This window comes from Jaculus jaculus, chromosome 23 (genome assembly GCF_020740685.1).
Source record: "Jaculus jaculus isolate mJacJac1 chromosome 23, mJacJac1.mat.Y.cur, whole genome shotgun sequence".
Classification (NCBI taxonomy): domain Eukaryota; kingdom Metazoa; phylum Chordata; class Mammalia; order Rodentia; family Dipodidae; genus Jaculus; species Jaculus jaculus.
The window spans coordinates 3,650,312-3,664,167 of NC_059124.1; the positions used below are offsets into that span (position 1 = coordinate 3,650,312).

Below are 13,856 nucleotides of genomic sequence, written 5' to 3' on the forward strand. Positions count from 1 at the left end.
GATGTAAAGCCATGAGTTAAATTCCCAAAACTGATAGTAAAACAGGAACTATTCTTAATGTGTGGATCAAGACTCCATATGGAGTTTAATAAATTGAAGTAGGAATCATGAAAAATGTGGCAAACTCAGAGGATTCTGAACAACGATGAGATATTAATTCATAATCAAATATGTAATAAAAAATGAACCTAGGGTGTTTCTGACACCACTTTTGCATGTTAGAACAGGTACTTTACTGCAGTAGGTAATTTTAATGCACCCTCTATTGGGAACACACACACACATGCACACATGCATGCACACACACTACACTGTGTATGCTATAAAGCCATGCAAGTACAATCCAATGAATACACACAACTTAAAATACCTTCACTCAAAGATATGGCACAAATACCAGTGTTTATATAGAAAACATGGATATATCTGTTCTCATAGAACCACAATAGTTTACTACCAGACAAAAGGTTTTTAAGATTTCCTACGATTAGTTTTCAACATTTAAATATCAAATTGGTATAGAGTTGAACTGTATTCATAGGTAATCAAACGCATCCATCAGTGTACAAACCTGCTTTCACCTTTAAAAAGAACTCAGGGAGCTCCAGGTCATATACTGCTAGCCATATTTTGACCCATGCTTCAGCCAACCATTCCAGTAAACTCTTGCAAGTATTTTTAACTGTGTGAGCTTCATTATTGAGTGTACACTTTCTGAACAGTTAGGCTATATTGACAATTGAAGCCTGAAATATTTTTATGTTTCTTTGCCCATCATCCCATACACTGAATATATTCACCCACACATATATTTCATAAGTTACATTTCACTGGCCACATATTCTACCTGGTAACTCTCATTATAGGCCTAGAGGCAAAGTACTGAGTACTGGGTACTGAGCAATATCAATGTTGTGCTACTTAGTACAGCCTTCATGTAAGGTCATTCCCAATTTCACAGATTCAAGAGGCAAAGGCAGAGACAACAATACTGCAGGGGTTGGAAATATAATCGTTCCTATGTATGGGAATGCCACATCCTTAGGCAAAATAAACCCACTAGAATGTGACAGTTCAATGTCCTTCGTGTTACCATGGTCTTTCCACAAATCTCCATCTCAAATTACAGGATTTCACTGTTACAATCAGGACCCATATTGGAACTGCCATGATTCCACTAGAGTGGGACTTGACATTGCATAGTAAGTTAGACATTGTATGATGAGGGATTTGAGTTAGTTCTTGGCAACCTCACCCTTATGATTCCAGAAAAGAAGACTCTAGGACACAGTCATATTTTTTAAAAATTTTTATTTATTTATTTATTTGAGAGTGACAGACAGAGAGAAAGACAGATAGAGGGAGAGAGAGAGAATGGGCGCGCCAGGGATTCTCGCCTCTGCAAACGAACTCCAGATGCGTGCGCCCCCTTGTGCATCTGGCTAACGTGGGACCTGGGGAACCGAGCCTCGAAGCGGGGTCCTTAGGCTTCACAGGCAAGCGCTTAACCGCTAAGCCATCTCTCCAGCCCCACAGTCATATTTTGATCCTTCAGGTACACATGGAGAATGGAAATTTTATCTGTATGTGCTTACAGACTTTCTCTAAAGATGCTAGAAGCAATCTGACAATCTCAATATGTTATTTACTTTTCACAAATATTCCATAGTTTTAATTATAAAATAACTAAATTCCTTACTCCTCACAAGAGGAAAATGAGGAATATCAAATACACAGTAATTTAAAAACCTCACAGCATGAATTATCAGTGCTCTTCATGTTACCAGAAGAGTTCTTCGGTGGTGGTGTTGGACAGGCAGTTGCACTTAACAATGAATCCACTTAGGAAATTCAACTTTTTATTCTGTTTCTCTAGAACCACTTCAGATAATCCAATCAATGTTTGTTTGCTTGTTTGTTTTGTGTCTCACTCTAGCCCAGGCTGACCTGGAATTCACTATGGAGTCTCAGGGTGGCCTTGAACTCATAGTGATCCTCCTACCTCTGCCTCCCAAGTGCTAGGATTAAAGGCTTGTGCCACCACGCCCAGCTAATCCAATCAAAGGTAGTATTTATGTCAAGGAACAGAAATGAAAGAATGCATATGTATATTACAATGGGGATGTATGAGTAGATGATTACCTTTTCACTGCTGTTAAAAAAAAAAAAAAGAAAAACACCCATTCTGAAGCAGCTCATGGGAGAAAAGGGCATATTTTAGCTTAAAATTCCAAGAGGAAGCCTCATGATGGTAAAGAAAAGCACGTCTTGATTAGAGGCTAAAAACCACCTCCTGGCCCAACATCTGATGGTCAGCAGCAGCAGCAGACTAAGCTTGCCCCCAACAGCACAGTTCCCCAGCAGGCTCCACCTACAAACTGCCATCAAAAGGGGGTCAAGAGCCGGGCGTGGTGGCGCACACCTTTAATCCCAGCACTCGGGAGGCAGAGGTAGGAGTATCGCCTTGAGTTCAAGGCCACCCTGAGACTACAGATTTAATTCCAGGTCAGCTTGGACCAGAGTGAGACCCTACCTCGAAAAACAAAAAAACAAAAAAAACAAAAGGGGGTCAAGCATTCAGAATATATAAATTTAGGGGGGACAACTAAATCCAATCCACCATATTACACATCTGTCCCCCATAAACTGTTGACCATGCATGATGCAAAATGCAGGGTATTCAATGGCACTTTAAAAGTCCCCATAGTTGGGTGGCAGGGAATGACATGGAGTGAGTAGGCCAGATCCCTGCTTCCTGGCTATTCCCAGTTCCCTGGTCTGGGTTCCCTGAAGCAGAGGGTGTGCAGATGGGCGCGGGAGCATGGAGTGAATGGGCCAGATCCCTGCTTCCTAGCTCCTACCAGTTTCCTGGTCTGGGTTCCCCCAGGTTGGATGGTGTGCAGGCGAGTGTGGTGTGAAGTGATTAGGCCAGATTCCAGCTTCCTGGTTCCTCCCAGTGCCCTGGAGCCCTAGGCCCTGTGTGGGCTGTGGAATCAGGCCTTTTGCTCTGATAGCCTGACTGGCCACCTAATACAAACATCCCTGTTCACCTGAGTCAGTGGGTAAATAGGTCAAAGGACAAAAACTTGCTTCATACTCAATAAACTAAAGAGTCTTCTATTATATAATGGGTGGACCATAATACAAAAAAGACAACAAAAGTCAGAAAACAGAGATTTCCACCAAGAATGCCTAGTCCAACAATGGAAGGCTCGAATGAAATCAACAAAAACTCAAACCAAAATAAAAACACAACAACCAATGACACCCTGATTAAAACAATTTCTGAACTGGAAGCAAACCATCAAAGAATCAATAATTGTATCAATGAAATTGAACAGAATTGTCTCTTAGTACATTCAGCTTTTATCAGTAAGCTGAACTTGACTGAAGAAAACATTAAAACCTCAAAAGAGATTGAAGGTGAGTCAAAAAATGGAAGATCTCAACAACATATATACAATGCCATCCTATTAAGTACCCCCCTCCCTTCCTTCCTTTCTCTTCCCTTTATATCTCTTTTCTAGCTTACTAACCATGGCTACTGAGTTTTCTTCCTACTCACACAGAAGTACAATCATCTGTAGCTAAGATTCACATGTGACACTTGGCTTTCTGGGCCTGGGTTACCTCACTTAGTATAATCCTTTCAAGATCCATCCATTTTCCTGCAAAATTTATAACTTCATTTTTCATTATTGCTGGGTAGAACTCCATTGTATAAATGTGCCATACCTTCATTATCCACTCATCAGTTAAGAGACATCTAGTCTGGTTCCATTTTCCAGCTACTGTGAATTGAGGAGCGATAAATATGGTTGAGCAAGTATCTCTAAGGTAATGAGTCCTTAAGATATATGCCTAGGAGTGCTATAGTGCTCAGTCATATGGTATCTAGTTTTAGCTGTCGTAGGAACCTCCACACTGAATTCCACAATGGCTGGACCAGATTGCATTCCCACCAGCAGTGTAGAAGTGTTCCTCTTTTTCCACATCTTTACCAGCATTTATGGTCATTTGTTTTCATGTTAGCCAATCTGACAGGAGTGAAATGGAATCTCAATGCAGTTTTAATCTGCATTTCCCTGATGACTAGGGATGTAGAACATTTTTTTAGATGTTTATATGCCACCTGTATTTCTTCTTTTGAGAACCCTCTATTTAGTTCCATAGCCCATTTTTAATTGGCTTGTTTGAATTCTTATTATTTAACTTTATGAGTTGTTTGTATATCCTAGATAATAATCCTCTGTCAAATGTATAGCTCGTAAATATTTTATTCCATTCTGTAGGTTGTCTCTTTACTTCATTCACAGTGTCCAGTGCTGTACAAAATCTTTGTAATTTCATGAGGACGAGCAATTAATCTGGGGTTCTATTGTCTGTGCAATTGGGGTTATATTCACAAAGTCTTTGCAAAGACCGACATGTTGAAGGGTTTCCCCTACTTATTTCACTAGCAGTTTCGGAGTTTCAGGTCAGATGTTAAGGTCTTTAATCCATTTGGACTTAATTCTTGTGCATGGAGAAAGAGAAGAATCTATTTTCATACTTCTACAAATAAATACCCAGTTTCCCCAACACCATTTGCTGAAGAAGCAGTCTTTTCTCCAATGAGTATTTTAGGAATATTTTATTGAATATCAGGTGGCTACTGCCACCCAGACTTATATCTGGGTCCTCTATTCGGTTCCATTGATCTACATGTCAGATTGTATGGCAGTATCATGCTGTGTTTGTTACTATGGCTCCGTAGTATAGGTTAAAATCAGGTATGGTGATACCACCAGCCTTATTTTTGTTGCTCAGTATTGTTTTAGATATTTGAGATATTTTGGTGATTCCAAATCAATTTTTGGATTGTTTTTTCTATTTCTGTGAAGAATGTCATTGAAATTCTGATCGGGATTGCATTAAATGTGTAGATTGCTTTTGGTAAGATTGCCATTTTCACAATGTTGATTCTTCTGATCCAGTAACAGGGATGATTTTCCATTTCCTGGTGTCTTTTGCAATTTCTCACTTGAGTGTTTTAAAGTTTTCATTGTGGAGATCCTTTACTTCCTTGGTTAGGTTTATTCCAAGGTACCTTATTTTCGTTGAAGCAATTGTGAATGACAGTGATTCTCTGATTTCATCATGTATGTTTGTTGTTAGCTTATAGGAAGGCTACAGATTTCTGTGTAGTTATTTTGCATCCTGCTACATGGCTGTAGGTGTTTATCAGCTCTAACAGTTTGCTGATAGAGTCTTTAGGGTCTTTTAAGTATATCTGCAAATAATGATAACTTGATCTCTTCCTTTCCAATTTGTATCCGTTTTATGTGCATCTCTTGCCCTATTGCTATGGCTAAGACTTCCAGTACTATATTAAGTAAAAGTGGGGATAGTGGACACCTTTGACTTCTTTCTGATTTGAGTAGAAAAGCTTCCAATTTTTCCTCATTTAGTATTATGTTGGCTGAAAGCTTGTCATAAATTGCCTTTAGGACTTTTATTATGAAGGGATGTTGGATTGTGTCAAATGCTTTTTCTGCATCTGATGAGATGATCATGTGAATTTTCTCCTCCAGTCCATTTATATAATGTATTACATTTGTTGATTTGCATATGTTGAGCCATCCCTGCTTCTATGGGATAAAGCCTACTTTCTCAAGGTGAAGGATCTTACTGATATATTCTTGTATTTTTTGTGAATATTTTGTTAAGAATTCTTGCATCTATATTCATAGGGGAGATTGGTCTGTAATTTTCTTTTTTTGTTCAATGTTTGCCTGGTTTTTGGTATCAGGGTGATGCTGGCTTCATAAAAGGAGTTGGGTAAAATTCACCAGTGAATCCATCTGGGCCTGGACTTTTCTTAGTTGGGAGAGTTTTGATAACTGCTTGGATCTCCATTCTTGTTATAGGTCTAGTTGAGTGATTAATCTCATAATGATTTAATTTAGGTAGGTTGTATAAATCAAGGAAATCATCCATTTTTTTCAGATTTTCATACTTGGTGGAGTATATGTTTTTATAGTATGTCCCTGTGATTTTTTAAAAATTTCTCTGGTATCTGTTGTGATGTTCCCTTTTCATCTCTCATTTTATTAATTTGTGTCTCTTCTTTCTTTTGGCCAGACTTAATAAGGGCTTATCAATTTTGTTTATCCTTTCAAAGAACCAACTCTATGTTTCACTGATTCTTTGGATTTTGGGGAGGATGGTTGATATTTTATTAATTTCTCCCTTAATATTTATTATTTCTTCCTGTCTACTGATTTTCAGTTTGCCTTGTTCTTCTTTTTCCAAGGCTTTAAGGTGAAGCATTAGGTCATTTACTTGCAACCTTTCTGATTTCTTAATATAAGCACTGAAAGCTATAAATTTACCTTTTAAGACTGCCTTCGTTGTGTCCCAAAGGTTTTGATATGTTGTATTCTCATTATCATTTGACTGTATGAAATTGTTTTTCTTTTTTGATTTCTTCATTGGCCCATTCATCATTTAGCAGTGTATTGTTTAGTTTCCATAATTTTGTGTATGCTCTATAGCTTTTCTTGCTATGGAATTGTAGTTTGATTCCATTGTGGTCAAATAGAATGCAAAAAATTATTTCAATTTTCCTGTATTTGTTAAGATTTGCTTTGAGTCCCAATATATGGTCTATTTTAGTATTTGAGTGTGGTTTGTGTTTTCCAGGTTCCTTATATGTGTGCTTTTCTTTGTTTTCAGCATGGAGGAATGAGTCTTTCAAGTATTTTCTACAGCGCTGGTTTTGTCTTCAAATATTCCTTTAGCCTGCTTTTCTTGTGGAATGTCCTTATTTCTGCGTCTATTTGAATGGGTAGCTTTGCAGGATAAAGTAACCTTGGTTGACAGTTGTTGTCTTTCAGAACTTGGAATACATCACTCCAAGCCATTCTGGCTTTTAAAATTTGTTTTGAGTAATCTGCTGTGATCCTGATGGGCTTGCCTTTGTAGGTAACTTGATTTTCCTTCTAACTGCTTTCAATATTTTTTCTTTGGTTTGTGTGTTTGGTAGTTTAATTATAATATGGCAAGGAGAGTTTCTTTCCAGGTTTTGTCTGGCTGGTGTTCTAAAGAATTCCTGTATCTGCATTAGCACCTCTTTCCCAACGTGGCGGAAGTTTTCTTCTATGACTGTTGATGACACCTACTATGCCTTTGGAGTGAAATTCTTCTCCTTCTACTATACCCTGAATCCTTAAGTTTGATCTTTTCATAGTGTCCTGAATATCTTGAAATTCCCATTCATACTTTACTATTAGTTTGTGTTTCTCTTTGTTGGACTATATTAGAACTGCCACCTGGTATTCTAGTTTAGATATTCTGTCCTCTCCTTCATCCATTCTACTGCTGAGATTTTCTAGAGGGTTTTTTACTTCATAACTGTGTTCTTCATTAGTAGTTAATCCTGATATTTTATTATTTATTTCCTTATTTATGTTTTGTATTGACCTCTATTTCATTAAATTGGTGTCTTGTGTCCTCTTTGATTCTCTTGATGTCTTCTTTCATTCTTTTATAATCATTCATTGGAAATCTCTCTCAGGCATTTCCTCTAACTCATTCTCATTGGAGGTCATTTCTGATGCATTAATTCTTTCTGGTGGAGTTATATTACCTTGATTTTTGGTGTTTCTTGTGTTATAATGTATATATTTTTGCATTTTGCATTAATTAATGCTTGGATTTTCTAGTTAGCTGGGTATTATTAGATGTATGAATCAATCTGATGTTATACATCTTCAAAGTAGGAGCTTAAGGTGCTAGGTGTGGCTCTCAAGACTCTCAGAATACCTACAAAAGTGACCCTAGATTTTGGGTTTGCCTGCTATGAGAGTATTCAAGTAGGCTGAGTGGAAGAAAATACCAGCAGATTCTAAAATTTAACTAATCATTGCACCCTTTCAATGAAAATTAGTACACAATATTTATGCATAGTAGGTATTATGACAACCAGATCCTCTAACTGTCCCTTAGGGTGTGTGGTGCCCCACACCCTTAATCCTGTCTACAAGGAGGTTAAGATTTCTAATCTGTTGAGGGCTCCAAGTCAGCTTGTGACCAAGTGAGACCCTTCCCTAATGTATAACAGAAGAGGCAACAAAGCCACTATAAATCAAGAAGCAACAAATAATAAACCCAAAATATACCTTATTTAGGAATGGAAAATCTGATCATCCATCAGATTTAACATATAATTTATCCTGATATGGAAGGTGCACTTCCAGTTCAGTCCTATATACCAGGCTTGTTTGGAGGGTACTGATCTGGTGTAATCCAAGTTACCTTTTGGTATGATTTTGGTCTAAGTTATGCTGCACTCCTGCTTGGGTCCCTCTTTGGTGCACTGTGGGTTCAAGTAGGTTGGCTGGGTCGCTAGACTGCTACACTTTTCCCAAGGAGCTGGGCACTGCCTTTTCCTGGGGCTCAAGCTGAGCCTGGCTGTTGTGAAGCTGTGGACCTGGTGCTGCTGCTGCTGCTGCTCCTGGAGCCACTTCAGCCTGTGTGAGGCTCTGGATGCTCTAGATCTCTCCTACATCTCTGCTGCCAGTTTAATTTCTTATACATCTCACTTGTTAGTAAAAATGTGTATTTTACGGTTTCTTTTATTTTTATTTTTTGGCTTTTTCTCCCCTAGGCTGCATTGGCGTGGTTCCTATGCTGCTATCTTAGCTGGAAGTCCCAGGGGAGCTCTATTTTAGTTTGGGTGCATGCTCCACCTCTCCCCCCTAAATGTCCAAAGCCTTCCTCTCTGACCTGTCTCTCAGTGAAAAGGATTCAAGTCAGCAGAACCCTGTCCACATGAAAAACGAAGAAAACCCAAGGTTTTAGGCCTGAGTGTCAGGGAGAAGGGTAGAGGAGCCTGATGTTGCCTTGCCTCCCCAGCTCATAGCTTCATAGTCATGTCTCCAGCCAGGTGGGACTGTTCTCCAGTAGCCAGGCCTCCCAGGTGTGGGGGGGTGAAGGAGGAGAGCAGGGGAAGCCAATCTAACCCCAAACCCCAATGCCTGACCATGAGCTCTTATTGTGGCCTACCGCATTGTATAAGTGACTCTTTGTGTATCTCATGATCTCCACACCTGTCTCCCAATGCACGATCCCTCTGTAAACTTCTAATTTCACAGATCCCACCTTGTGCTCTGGGGGATCTAGTAGGAGACATAGATTCACCACCCCACCACTCACGGCCAGATCACAGTGAGCCCCAAAGTAATGAACACATAGGAACTTGTCCAAGAGAGGATGTGCCTAAATAAAACTGCTCATTAACTAAATACCAGTTTTCTGGATTCCATTCCATGTATCACTGACCCGATGGCTTCAAGGAAATGCATCCCGGAGAGGAAGTGGTGAGAAGGCCAAATCCACTAAGAAAATATGAGCCAATGACTACAGAGACAAGGGGACGCCACTCACATTCCTGGAGTCCCAGAGACAGTAATCACAGGAGAAATCAGCGATTAACAGACACCTGAAGACGTGAAACTAGAGGTTCTCTGGAAAGTCTGGCGGCACAATGGTCCTGCGAGCCCCGCAGCATCCACTGGGAAGACGGACCACGAGGCCATCACCCGTGAGGCCGACAAGCGCCTTCGACGGTCGCAGCCCAGCGGCCTCGGCCTCCCTGGGCCCCATCGTCCAGCTTCCCGAGCACCCAGCTGCCTCCCTGGCTTTCCACACAGCACGGTGAAGAAGGAGACTCAGTCCAGGAAACGATGTCCCCAAACTGCCGAGAGGGCACAAGTCTTCCACACAGAAGCACCGGGCAGGCGCAGCTCCACAGCAAACCCAGCCTGAGGAAGCCCAAGCCTGCCCCTGCTGTCGCTACGCCTGATTGGCCAGGCTTCGGGCCAGCGCACCCCATTGGTCAGCACCTCAAGCCCCGCCCTCAAGGCACGTCAGCAGCAGGCGGCATTGAAGCCACAGCCACGCCTTCATAGCCACTGGGGCTGGTGCCCAGCTGTCTCTGGGTGTGGGGAAGCTAACCCAAGCTGTAAGGCCCTACAAATAAGTGCCTTAATCACAGAGTCATCATGACAGCCCATTTTCAGCATTTGGGAGGCTAAGGCTGAGGCACGGGGTGCAGGAGTTGAAAGCCAACCTGGGCTAGAGAAGATCCTGGTTCAAAAACCTTAAGCAATATAAAGGCACTTGGTAACAGCCTGTCCTTGGCTCAAGAAATCCCCAGCCTCAGTCACCAGAGCAGCTGACATCAAAGGCATGTGTCACCACAGTCTGTTCAGTATGTCAAAATGGACATGAGATGAAAGCATTTTTGGACATTTAAATTTTCAAGCTGGATTTTGCCTTGATTTGGTATGGTGCTGATATGGCTGGAAATAAAAATTTTTGTGCCTCTCCCGGGCTGAAGTCTTTTCTTGTCCCAGACCCTGTATGAAGAGGAGAGTAAAGGCAGAGGGTGGCCTGAGAGTTCCTCAAGAAGGGCCTAAAAGTGGGAATACTGCAGGCTCAAGGAAGGAGAAAAAGAGTCAAGGGAAGATGAGAGGTAGCATGTGAGCTTCAAACCCTGTCAAAAGTTTAGAGAGGCTGGAGAGATGGCTTAGCGGTTAAGCACTTGCCTGTGAAGCCTAAGGACCCCGGTTCGAGGCTCGATTCCCCAGGACCCATGTTAGCCAGATGCACAAGGGGGTGCATGCGTCTGCAGTTTGCTTGTAGTGGCTGGAGACCTTGGTGTGCATATTCTATCTGCCTCTTTGTCTGTTGCTATCAAATAAATAAATAAAAATTAAAAAATAAGTTTAAAGAGGTAACAAACCTGCTACCCAGAAGTGGGTTTGAGATCAACAAGGGGACCCTGTGAGGGCACCTGGAACCACTGAAGCTATAAGTGCAGACCCCCAGAATACATGGACTGAGGCCGGCTCCCTGGTGCTCAGAGAACAGGGCAGTGTGGTTTAAATGTAATATATCCCTGTTACTTCACGAGTTTGTGTCTTAGCATCCTATTTAATCTTCAGCTGGTGGAGCCTTTGGGATTTGGGCTCGTTAACAAAACTGACAACTCTAGAAATTTTTTTTAAAATTTCTGCCTGAGATATGGTCCAGCTGCTTTTTTTTTTTTACTTCTTATCTGTCAAGTGCAGCAGCAAGTGATGATAAAATAAAAGAAATGGAAACGGGGCAAATTCAAAGCACTGTGTATGCCTGCAGTTTCAGGAATGCTATGTCCGTCAAGTCAAAGACAAAGTAGACTCGCGTTTCTGTCTGTATAGCTGGGATTATGGCACAAGTTTGAACCTGATTGCCTTTATCCGCTATGGTTATTAAGTAGAATGGTGACAGCCTGTCACTACATTCATTCATTGGGACTTTTACCTTGCCTGCCTCTTAGAGGACATTGGAATTTAGCTAAGCACACTTTCAAAGGAGAAAAGTAAATGAGTACCTCCTCTCCTCATTATATGTAAACGCTCAACATTCAAGTTAAAAGATTTGGATAATGCTGCACATAAAGAGTCTTCCTAACTCTCATAAAGCTGGGCCTGGTCAGATCAGGTTTGGTCCGCCTGCAATGTGTGGGAGATGACTAAGAGAACTTTTGCCAGGCAGAGGAGGGAGGATGGGTGCGTTCCCGTCCTAAGTTGGAGTTTTGGCTTACCTCAGAACTGTGGGCTGGTCGTGGGGTGACGTGGAGGAAGTGTCACCAGGTGTAGAAGCAGGGACAGTGCTATGGGCTTTGACAGACCTCTCGCTCAAGGCTGTAATGCATGAGAGAACTGCTTGGTGGGGTATCAAGACACAGTCTTTGTTCCATCATTTCCCACTCACTGCTTTGATTGGTTAGTTTAGTAACTCCTAACTTTTCGCTGTGCCTGTGTCCCTAAAACCAGAATTCAGTTCTTGATATTTGCCAATTTGAGAAACCAGTGAGCAGAGACAGGTATCCAATATTAAAACTGCTGTATTCAGAGAACTGGCAATTTCATAAAAGAGAGGATTCTCCTCCTAGAGATGTCTTCTATACTATCATTAGCTAACAGATTAAATATAGAAGAGGAAACAAAGGCAGTCAGTTATTGATGCTTGATTCTCTGGTCAGTGTTATTTCTGAGGTTTATGCTGTTGGTGTGTTAATCTTTATGCTCTGTTTTTCCCATGTAGGGAGGGATTCGCATACACCAAGGCCAGTGAGTCTTACATTTCTCTAAATAACTATTTTGATTATATCTATTTATTGATTTTATTTATTTGACAGCAAGAGAGAAAAAGGCAGATAGGCACACCAGGGCCTTCAGCCACTGTAAATGAGCTCCAGAAGTGCCACCTTCTGCACTTGGCTTACATGGGTCCTGGGGAGTTGAACCTAGGTCCTTTGGCTTTGCAGACAAATGCCTTAACCTCTAAGCCATCTCTCCAGCCCTGCTTTGACTATATCTAGATAAAAAGTTAACACAGGATAAACCATTACCAGCATGTATATGTTGGGCTGCTTATCATGTGTATTTCACTATCTTTCCTCTATTACTCTTACCAGCATGACATGATATGATGGGGACCCCAACCCACTCTAAGCCCTAAAATCTTTCCCCATAATGGCCTAGATTCTCTTGCCTGGACCATTAGACTGGGGTTATGACCTCCCCACCCGTCTTAAGATAGTTCCTTGATGTCCACTTAACAGTAGATTAGCTCCAGCCCTGACTTATTCAAAGCCAAAGGCACAGCATGTGTCTCACGTCCAACCCATACTTCACTTTTCCCTGAACTGCTCTGGCCTTCCCAGAAAAAATAGCATCAAGGGTGTTGCTTTGTTTTAACCCAGAAGGAACGAGTTGGCTTCCTCCAAAGCCTTGTTACCCAAGCAGAGTAACTTTTACCACTCAGTTGGAATTTTTATTGTAGGTAGTGCATATACTGGTACACCTGACTTTGTGGAGGACAGGGATGCTGCTGAGCCTGCTGCAATGAGCAGGTCGACCTCACAACGACATAATGTGACTCAACATGTCAATAGGGCAGACAAAATGTCAACTGCAATGAAATGGAGGTGTGAAGCAACAGGAAAATATGTGCTAATTTTTCATTTTCTTGTTTTACTCTTATGCTGCTGGGGATGAAACATGAGGATATAAAACCATAGCACTCACCTCAAAATAAAGAATAGGTAGTTTATTCTGCAGCCAAGTGTGAGCGATGACAGTCTGGAAACACAGCTTTAGATTATGCCAAATAAGATGTTTCAACAAAGTAAAATTTACAAAATGTGTTTTTGCTTTGTTTGGCTTCTTGAGGCAGGTCTCCCTCTAGCCCAGGTTGATCTGAAACTCATTCGTGGACTAAACTGGCCCTGAACTCAGCTATCTTCCTATTGCAGACTTCTGTGTGCTGAGATTAAAGATGTGAAGCACCCTACATGGCTAACAGAATTTCTATAGCAATACAACCAAGGAAGTTATAAATCAAGGCAGTTTTAAGTCTATTCATGGAAACATCAAGTGTGTGCAAAGCAGAGAAGTCTCAGCTATAGACCTCATATGTTTTGTGATGCCATCCTTAGCCTATGGGTGTGCAGAACCTAACACAACTGTTTGAACATTTCCTTAAGAATTTTATTTGGTAGTTCACTATTTTAGTCAAACACAGAGGTGAGCAATTCATGTCTATTTATGTGACCAAAGATCACCCAATACAATTTTGTTGCAAACCTGTGGTGTCCAGCTTTCCACAGTGCAGACTTTCTAAGTGATCAATTAGCTATGTAGAATGCTTAACACAGGGATGCCCTCCCATCCCCCGGGAACATGTTCAGAAATCCAGGGCCTCACATACTGCAGGTAGATAAGGGCTCCACCACTGAGCTGCACCGTCGGCCTGGATGCACA

The 13,856-nt window shown here is 41.3% G+C and overlaps 1 protein-coding gene across 1 annotated transcript in view; it reads right to left on the reverse strand.

Moving 5' to 3' along the window:
• The window catches only part of LOC105945081 (zinc finger protein 585A-like), a 42,696-nt gene that overhangs the window by 8,967 nt on the left and 19,873 nt on the right, over positions 1-13,856 (reverse strand). The window lies entirely within an intron of this gene.